Here is a 10515-nt window from a genome sequence, read left to right as displayed (position 1 = left end):
GCTCTGGCCTTTTCATCAAGAATGCCTGAAAGTCCTCTATTTCACTGAATGTCTATTTTTCCTTCTGAAGGATTATACTCAGTTTTGCTGGGTAGATGGTTCTTAGTTTTATTCCTAGCTCCTTTGACCTCCAGAATATCATATTCCAAACCCTTCAGTCCCTTGATGTAGAAGCTGCTAGATCTTGTGTTATCTTGATTGTGTTTCCACAGTACTCAGAATGTTTCTTTCTGGCTGCTTGCAATATTTTCTCTTTGACATGGGAATTCTGGAATTTGGCTACAATATTCTCAGGAGTTTTCCTTCTGGGATCTTTTTCAAGAGGCGATGGGTGGATTCTTTCAGTTTCTGTTTTACCCTCTGGCTCTAGAATATCAGGGCAGTTTTCCTTGATAATTTCTTGAAAGATGATGTCTAGGCTCTTTTTTTGATCATGGCTTCCAAGTAGTCCAATAATTTTTAAATTATCTCTCCTGGATCTATTCTCCAGGTCAATGGTTTTTCCAATGAGATATTTCACATTATCTTCTATTTTTCATTCTTTTGTTTCTTTTTCATAATTTCTTGATTTCTCATAAAGTCATTAGCTTGCATTTGCTCCATTCTAATTTTTAAGGAATTATTTTTTTTTTCTGTGAGGTTTTGGACCTCCTTTTCCATTTGGACAATTCTACTTTTCAAGGCATTCTTCTACTCATTGACTTTTTGGACCTTGTTTGCCATTTGAGTTAGTCTATTTTTAAGGTGTTGTTTTCTTCAGCATTTTGAGGGGTCTCTTTTAGCAAGCTGTTGATTGGTTTTCCATGATTTTCTTCCATCACTCTCATTTCTCTTCCCAATTTTTCCTCTACTTCTCTTACTTGATTTTCAAGCTCCTTTTTGAGCTCTTCCATGGCCTGGAATTCGTATTTTTCTTGGAGGCTGTGGATGCAGGAACTTTGACTTTGTTGTCATCTTCTGGTTGTATGTTTTGATCTCCTTTGTCACCAAAGTAAGATTTCATAATCTGATTTTTATGCTGTTTGCCCATTTTCCCAGCCAATTACTTGACTTTTGAGCTCTTTGTCAAGTTGGGACTCTGCTTGCAGAGAGGAGAGTGCTCGTGCCAAGTTTCAGGGGTTTTGAACAGCTATTATCAGAGATACTTCTAGGCACCTGTAAATTTTCAGTTCTTCTATGGTGGTATGATCAAAAGAGAGGTGTTCACCCCCCCTGGCCTGTGCTCTGGTCTGTGAGTGATCACACCCACTATTTTCTGGACCTGTGGAGGAGGATTACCTTGGAGGAACTTGGAACTGTGAGGAGGATTACCTTTCTATAGCCACCATGAGCTCTGCCAGTGCTCATCCTCACCCCAGGACTGCAACCCAGTCCACGTAGGGCAAAGCAAGAGAATCCTACCTCAGTACCAGCAATGAGATCCATGCATTCCTGCTCTGATTAACCACTTGATTCCCTCACTGTCTGTTGGCCTGGTCTTCCAGAAGCAGTTGCTGCTGTTGCAGCTGCCACCACTGCTACCACTCTCTCTGCCACCTTGGAGCTGGGGCTGGACCATCTCACCCAGGTCCAACAGAGTTTTCCCGCTGACCTTCTACTTTGTCTTTGGCATTTGTGGGTTGAGAAGACTGGAAACCACCACGGCCACCATTGACTCAATCCCCTGAGGCCGGCTCAGGCCCAGTCTATGCAGGAACAGCCCATGCTAGACTGTGCTCCTCTCCCAGCCCTGTGCCATAGATCCCTCCTGTCGGCCTTCCAGGTTGTCCTGGCTTGGAGACTTGCTTCACTCTGCCATTTTGTGGGTTCTGTAGCTCTAGAACTTGTTCAGAGTCATTTTTACAGGTATTTGGAGGGGTTTGGGGGTGAGCTCAAGCACATCCCTGCTTTCATCCCACCATCTTGGCTCTGCCCAAGAAGCTTACATTCTAATCAGTGAGACAACATGTAATAGGTATATTCAATATACTTACAGAGTAGATGAAAGGCAACTTTCTAGGGGGAGGCAAAAGCAGCTAAGGTGTATTGGGAAATGCTTCAGAAAGAAAGTCTAAGATTATATGTAAAGGAAGCCAAGGATTCTACTAGGTAGAAACGAGGATGGGGTTCATTTTACATATGGGAGATAGATAGTGCAACTGTACAAAGTACACCAAGCAGATCAGTATGATTGGACCCAAGAATGTGTGGAATGGAATAATGTATAAGAAGACTTCAAAGGGAGTGAAAAATCAGGTATGGAATATCTTTAAATGACAAATAAAGGAACTGATATTTTATCCTAGAGGTAATAGGAGGCCATTGGAGATTATTGAGTAGGGAGGTTAATGTAATTAGATCTATACATTAGGAAGATCTCTGGAAGCTGTGTAGAGGATGGATTATAATAGCAAGAGACTTGAGGCTCTTGAATCTTAAAACTCTTCCCTGAATTTGCTGAGTCCTAGTCAATGAACCTGGCAAAATGGAATTAACCCAACCACGAAAATAGATTGTCATGCTTGATTACTGTATACAGTCTTTGACTCTTTTCTTGGGGTGGTGGACATCAACTAAAAGGAATGATAAACAATATGTAATAGAATATCTTGTGCTAGAATCAGCATGCCCTCCATCTAGTACATAGCTATACTCTGAACAAAGATGTTTAAAGAAAGACAGTTTAGTTGTCTCCTATCTCCATGGTTCCTCTTCTTGCAAGAGAGTAAGGGAATACAAGAAATATAATGAAGTTCCCAGCTGATGTGACTCTTGACAAGCAGTCACTAGAAGAAGGATTAAGGAGCTCTACATCTGGGATTCAATTTTCCCTCACAGTGCAAAGATTTATGGTACACTGGATGCCCAAAATTACTTCAGGATAATTGAGTACTGACCACTGACATGGCCACTCCCCAGCCATAGCCGTCCCCAGCCCCTATGCTTTGCCTTTCTTTTCTATTGTGCTTCTAGAACCCTGTTCTATAGTCAAATTCTACTTTATGTTAAATCTCTTCTCTATATATTTCCAACATCTCATGCTCGTTGAACTTAATTTTCTCCTGAAGATACCATATGTCTTTAAAAATTCTCCAGACTTGTTGCTTCTCCTTTTTCCTTAATAAGTTCAGTAACTTCCTCAGCCTTCTCCACCTCATCTCGTTTCCTCTGAACTCACTGTTCTCCCAGTTTTTCACCTTCATCAATTCACATGATGGATCTCTGTCTACCCATAGCTCCCACTATTCTCAAGTGTGCATATTTTACCACTGACCCCTCAGTACCAGAATTCATAATTATGGCTTTGGAACTCACCACCTGATTAAACAGCTTATAAGTAATAATAATTCTGAAGTGCATTTGTAGTTTGGTGGAAGACTGTTTGAAACCCTGAAATCCTTTGTTGGCATAAGGATAGAGAGGAGTACATGCCTAGCATCCCTTTAAATCACATCATCCATGTGGGCACTTATTGTACCATTTAGTAAGATTGGCGCTGAACATTTCACACCCTGATAATGTTTAGGAGGAATTAAATATAGATGGTCATTTTAATAATTATGTTAAATAGCCATTGGGACATTGTCATGTAATCAATATCCAATTATTCCACTTTCCTAGTATAGGAACTTGGTCACTGGCTAAACCAGAGCTGATCTACCCATGACAGGCTGAATTTTTCTCACTGAAAACTCACAGAGAACTAACTATATCTAAATGGAAATTTTCTTCATATACAGTGGTAGACATAAATAGAGATGACAGAGACAGAGACAGTGACAGAGAGACATAAAAAGGAGAGAGAGAGAATAAATTTACATGTACATTAATTTGTTGGTCATTGGACACTGATATCATGATCAGAGTATCACCAACTAAAGTAATATTTTTAACCATCTAAAAACTTCATGATTCTTTGAATTCTCTGCCACCCTACCAAAACTTCACCATAATAACATGGCAGAAACAGGGGCCTGCATATAGCTATGGGCCAGTATGAATTTTTAATTGTTTGTTGTATTGACATGGCCAAAGAATTTGTCACCAAGTGGCTGGCCTGCTTCTGGTGAACCTCTCTGTAGAATGTGATAATTAGAAAATATAAGTATAAGGAAATTCAATTTATCAACAAGCATTTGTTAAGTGGCGACTGTGTGCCAAATGTTGGGGATACCAATATAAAAATAAGATACTTCTTGATTTCATGAAATTGACATTCTACAGTTACAGGAAATTCAGGAGAGAAAGATCACTTTCTCCTGGAGGGAATGAGGAAATTTTTCACAATGGCAGTTGGTACCTGAGGTTATTTTGGTAGTTATTTGAAGGGTGTTTGGGAAATGGGAGACATTAAGGCCAAGGGATCAGTTAGGAGTCTGTCACAAGTGAGAAATATATTTATGAGTCCCTAAATTATGGCGGTATCTATGCAAGTGGAATGGAGGGAACAATATTCAGAGGTTAAATGTACAAGACTTGACAATTGATAGGATCACAGTTTCATTTCTCCAAGTTGTGAGATACAGATATATATCCATTAAATTCATGACTCTTCTATATGTTGACCACCATTCCCAGAGACAGGAAAATGTTCATCTTCAAATTCACTTTCTCATGTTCTCTTATACAAGAGGAAAAATTCTGGCATATGAAAATTCTTAAAAAAACAAATTTGTAAAAAGAAAGAACATTTTTAGTGTTTGTGGGAATGGTGCTCATTGTGTAGAAGGGCTGCAAATGAGATCACCATTGTTTTACTTTATATTTTGGTCACATTTTAAAATCTATTTACCACAAAAGCTTCCATGGGAATATTAAAAGACAATGAGAGATTGAGGTTATATCTATATGCACAAACCCCTTGGCAGAGGAATGAGTGTTAGGAAAATTAAACTGTTGAATTTAGTCAGTAATCAGTATGTTTTGGTTTTTAACTGAATTCATCTGTTCACTTTTTCTCCCTCTCCCCCCAAATTAGTTTATGTATGTAGTCATGCAGTTTTAAATAAAAATATTGAGTGCCCTGGTTTCCCCCTCTTTTTTAAAGGAAATAAAAGATTTTCTATGATCCCTTCTTGGATTCTCTGCCTGAATCCAACCCAAAAGGAAAATTGTTTTTCAGGTTCCCATAGTCTCAAACACATTAACTTCCTTACAGGGTTCAAAAGTAGCTGAAGGATGTTGATATATTAGGTCAGGGGTATTACCATGAAAAAAAATGTATTTGCTCCTACCCTCACTCAAATCCAAAGTCAGTTCTGAGGTTTTCTTGTTAGATTTCTTGGTATTTTGGTATTAAACTATATTCTGGGGAAATTGTGCCTGAGCATTTCAGGAGAGAGGTTGTATTCTTTCTTTACCCAGTCTCATAGCCATATTTTTTACTCCTTGATTACTTGGAATAATAACTATTTCTTAAAGGTGATATCACAATTGAAGACCATTTGAGAATATTCAGCTATCTCATCAGCTGAACTGGTATCATGGACACTAACTAGCTGCGTATGTTATGGACAGTTGCGTCTTCTGTTATTTTAGTTTTGGTTTCAAGAGAAACATCCATAGAGACAGTGTGACTTCATGAGAAGAGCCTGGATTGGACATCAAGAGACTTGGGCTCAAATCCTGATTTTGATACATATTATAGAGATAGATGATTACAGGCAATTCACTTTCTTTTTTGGAACTTCAATCTCTTCACCTATAGACAGGAGATAATAGTAGTAAGCACTAGTATTTTTCTTGCATCATGCATTCTACTTTGACAGATTGGGAAAGCCTTTGGAGCTCTTCTCAGAATATTTTTAAATGCACAAAATAAAACACATAGGATTACAAAGGAAACCACTTATATTGAAATAAAGTTTAATGAATTTCTCCTATTCAAGATTATGGATGCTCTGAATTTTTTCCGCTGATCCTTTTGAGGTCTATGGATGACAGATTAAAAACTCTATATTTTATAAATTGGAGTTACTTGTTTTTGTTGTTATTTGTTTGTGACCAGATGATTTGTGTTATTACTGTAGGGAATTCCATGTGCAGAACTTCTGTTCCTGCATTGTAGATGGCTAACTTGATTCTAACTTAGAGTCCTAGAAAGTTGTCTATGGCACTGAAGAAGTTAAGTTCTTTGCCCATAGACACACAGCTAATGTGGAAGAAAGAAGACTTGAATCCAATTCTTCCTGGCTTAAAAGTGACTCATATATCCATTACACATCTCAAATATTAAGTAGTGTGAAAATAATTTAACCCATAATTTGGTCATGCTACCAACACTACCATGCAGTAGTGTTTCAGACCTACATAGTCATCACAGCATCATAGACTGTGGTTATAATTAGTCTAATATACAAATAGGCCTACATTCTATCATTTTTTTTAAACATCAAAGACAACCCTTTATTGAAAAAGTTGAATTCAGTATAGTAAAAAAAAAAAAAAAGACCGCATAAGCAATCAAGAGGTCTGGCTTCCAGTCAGAGCTTGCCACTAATTAGCTGTTTGATCTTTGGAAATTCACCCTCCCTGGACTTGAGTTTCCTCATCTGTAAAATGAAATGATAGAGTGGATCAAATCTAAGTCTCCTTATAGTGTCAAAGCTACAATTTCTTTGATTAAGATGACAATGCTTAAAATTTGCTACTTTTGTCACTAATTAACTTTTCCTCTATTAATTCACCATGAAGCATAGCTGGAAGGAGGAATGCTATATTTAACTTTTAACTACAACCAGAGGAGTGTAGGTAAATGTTTAAAAAATGGATCTCCAAAAAAAAGTCCAGATGACACACTTTTAAGTTTAATATGGATTATTAACATTTTTCTGTTACTTTCTTAAGTCTAGACAATCAACAAAAACAATAAATTAAATCCCAATTTATTCCTGTATACCAATTTCTGAGCTGCAAATGTTCATACTGAAATCTGTCATCTTGGTTTCGACTTGACTTTACACAACATTGGTCTTTTATCTCAAGAGGCTCACATTTTGATAAGGAGAAACAATATAAAAGCAATTATGTACCAAAAAAAAGCAAACAACAACAACAACACACAGACACACAAATATATGTACAGTAAAGTTTAGCTTGGGGCATGTTGAATTCTGGATAACTATAGGACATCTAGTTTGAAATGGACAATGTAGTCCTTATTCCTTATACCTGCTGCTTATAATCTCTAGGTTCCTACAAAGTTCAATTTATCAGTACTATTTCAATAGTTGAATGAGTTACAGAAGGAAATAGGTAATAAAACTATACTAGTGGGGGGCCTCAACTTTCTCTTCTCAGAATTAAATAAATCTAGCCAAAAGATAATCAAGAAAGAAGTTAAGGAGGTGAATGAGATTGTGGAAAAGTTAGATATGATAGCTATCTGGAGAAAATCAAATGGGAATAGAAAGGAATATACTTTTTTTCAGCAGTACTTGGTACTTACATAAAAACTGACCATGGATTAGAACATGAAAACCTCACAACCAAATGCAGAAAAGAAGAAATAGTAAACATCCATTTCAGATCATAATGCAATAAAAAGTATATTCCATAATATGCAATGGAAAAGAAATTAAAATTTAATTGGAAATTAATCTAATCCTAAGAAATGAGTCAAAGAACAAATCATAGAAACTGTTGATAATTTCATTAAAAAAAGTGACAACAATGAGACAACATAGTAAAATTTATGTGATGCAGCCAAAGTGATACTTAGGGGAAAACTTGTATCTCTAATTGCTTACATCAGTAAAAGAGAGAAAAAGCAGACTAATGAATTGGGCATGCAAAAAAAAGTAAAAAAAGGACAAATCCTCAATTAAACACCAAATTGGAAATCTTGACAATCAAAGGTGAGATTAATAAAATTGAAAGTAAGAAAAGCATTTAACTAATAAATAAAACTAGAAGACTAGAAGTTGGTTTTATGAAAAAGCCAATAAAATAGATAAATAATTACTTTCTTAAGTCCTCTAGACAATCAACAAAAACAATAAATTAAGTCCAGATTTATAGTGTTTGCCAATTTCTAAGGTGTAGATGTTCACACTGAAATCTGCCATTTGCAGAAACTGTTTTGACTTGGCTTTACACAACACTGGTGTCTGATCTCGAGAGACTCATGTTTTGATAAAGGGAAACAACATAAAAGCAATTATGTATAAAACAAACAAAAACATATACAATAAAGTTAGCTTGAGGCATGTTAAGTTCTTGATAACTACAGGACATCTAGTTTGAAATGGACAATATACTACTTACTCCTCACTGCTGCTTAGAATCTCTAGCTTCCAACAAATTTCAATTTATCAGTGCTACTTCAATGGCCAATTTCTATAGAAAAATTTCTTGCGTGCCCTGATTGTTATTGCTTTCTCCTTCCGTAATTAATTTTATACCTTATTTTGTACATATACTTGTAATTATTTGTAGATATGTTGTATTCCTATACCATTCAAAAATAAGTTCCCTGAGGGCAATCTCTATTTAGCTTTTGCTTTTCTATCTCATGTGCCACAGGTCTGAGTATATTACAAGCAATTCATAAATGATTACTAGATAGAGACAAAAATATTTTATTTGGTAGGGAAACAAAGCAATGCATCAAAGGCCCTCTTCCACACAGGCTCCACCCATCCATGCATCAAAATTATTGAAATTCTTTGAAAGACACGATCATGGAAATAACCTTGTTGAATTGTACTTTTCCTTTCTTTCAATGTAAAATATATGGAACTTTACTCTAACTGATCAATGGCCTGATGGAGGATGCTGAAATGTCTCCCAGGCAGTCAATTTTAAGCATCAATATATAGTAAGCTTCATTTGCTATGGTGTTGTTCAGTACTTACTTCATCCAGTGCTTTCTGACTCTTCTTAAAGAAAGTATTCATCATACATTGGCATGAGGATAATGGGCAGTCCTCATGCCTTTGGCCTCTTTCATTTTTTGATAGTGAAACATAATTTCATTACAATTTTCTGTTCTTCTCCTAACCATCTTTTCACTGAAGCCCTGAATAACAAGGTGTATGAGGACCCTCTGATCTTAAGTATCAGGAGAGGAATAAAAGAGACAGGTGCACACTTAGCAAAGGTATTCATCTTTATCATAGAGGAGATCAAATGTTGAGCTGAAATAAAGATGGATTTTCTATGGTGGTCAGATCCCCAGATGCTCTCCTATGACATTGTGTTGGTTTCTTCAAACCTTGGAGCATTTCAGAGCTACAAAAGAAAAGAAATCCATAGCCACTCAAAGGGATGTGGCTTTATCATAAACACTAGTAAAACCAAATTAATGAAGACTGTCTATATGATTACATTTGGTAATGTTATCTGCTCTTATCACCAAAAGAAATAGTATAGAATAAAAAAAGAAGAGGACAAAGTCTTAGGGGATGCTTCTCATTAGTGGACAGGAATTAGGAATCAATGATGGATGGGGATGTCCATGAATTAGTAAATGGCTGAAAAAATTGTGGTATATGAATATAATGTAATGTTATACTATAAGAAATGAGAAAAAGATGATTTCAGAGAAATTTGGAAAAACTCAAATGAACTGATGTTAAGTGAAGAGAACAGAATGAGGAGAACGACTTAAATTATCAGTGAAGGGGGAGGAGGAACAAGCATTTTTAAGCACCTACTATGTGTCGAGCATTGTACTAAGGATTTTACAAATATTATCTCATTTTATCCTCACAACACCCATGTGAGGAAGATTCTGTTATTTTCATTTTGCATTTGAAATTGTATTCCAAACTATTTCATTTGGTGATCTTTTCAGCTCTTATGGCAGCTAGGTGGCTCATCTTCCTGAGTTCAAATCTGACCTCAGACACTTACTAACTGTGTGACCCTGGGCAAGTCACTTAACCCTGTTTGCCTCAGTTTCTTCATCTGTAAAATGAGTTGCAGAAGCATATGGCCAACCACTTTAGTATTTTTCTTAAGAAAACCTCAAATGGGGTCACAAAGAATTGGACACAACTTAACAACAGCAACAAACAACATCAGTTCTTATGGGTTCATTCGAATCTCATTTCTGAGCAAACAATTTTTGAGTCTATATGCCAGTCCTAGTCTCTCTCGAACTCCATTCCCACAGAACCAAATGCCTTTTGCACATCTCATACTGGATGACACTTAGGAATCTCATACTCAACATATCCAAAATAGAGTTCATTATCTCCCACAAAACACTATCCTCTTTCTTTTTTAAAAATTAAATAATTTATTTTTTTTTAGTTTTCAACATTCACTTCTATAAAATTTTGAGTTTCAAAGTTTCTCCCCCTCCTTGCCCTACCCCCATCTCCAAGACAGCATGAAATCTAATGTAGGCTCTACTTATATATTCATATTAAACATATTTTCACATTAGTCATGATGTAAAGAAGAATTGGAACTAGTGGGAGGGACTATGAGAAAGAAGAACTAAAACAAAACAACAAAAGAAAAGGAGAGCAAATAGTATGCTTCCATCTGCATTTATACTCTAAAATTCTTTCTCTGGACATGGATAGC

Source organism: Trichosurus vulpecula, chromosome 1 (genome assembly GCF_011100635.1).
Source record: "Trichosurus vulpecula isolate mTriVul1 chromosome 1, mTriVul1.pri, whole genome shotgun sequence".
Lineage (NCBI taxonomy): Eukaryota > Metazoa > Chordata > Mammalia > Diprotodontia > Phalangeridae > Trichosurus > Trichosurus vulpecula.
The sequence above is the reverse complement of the archived record's forward strand: the minus strand, read 5'-3'. Positions refer to the sequence as shown.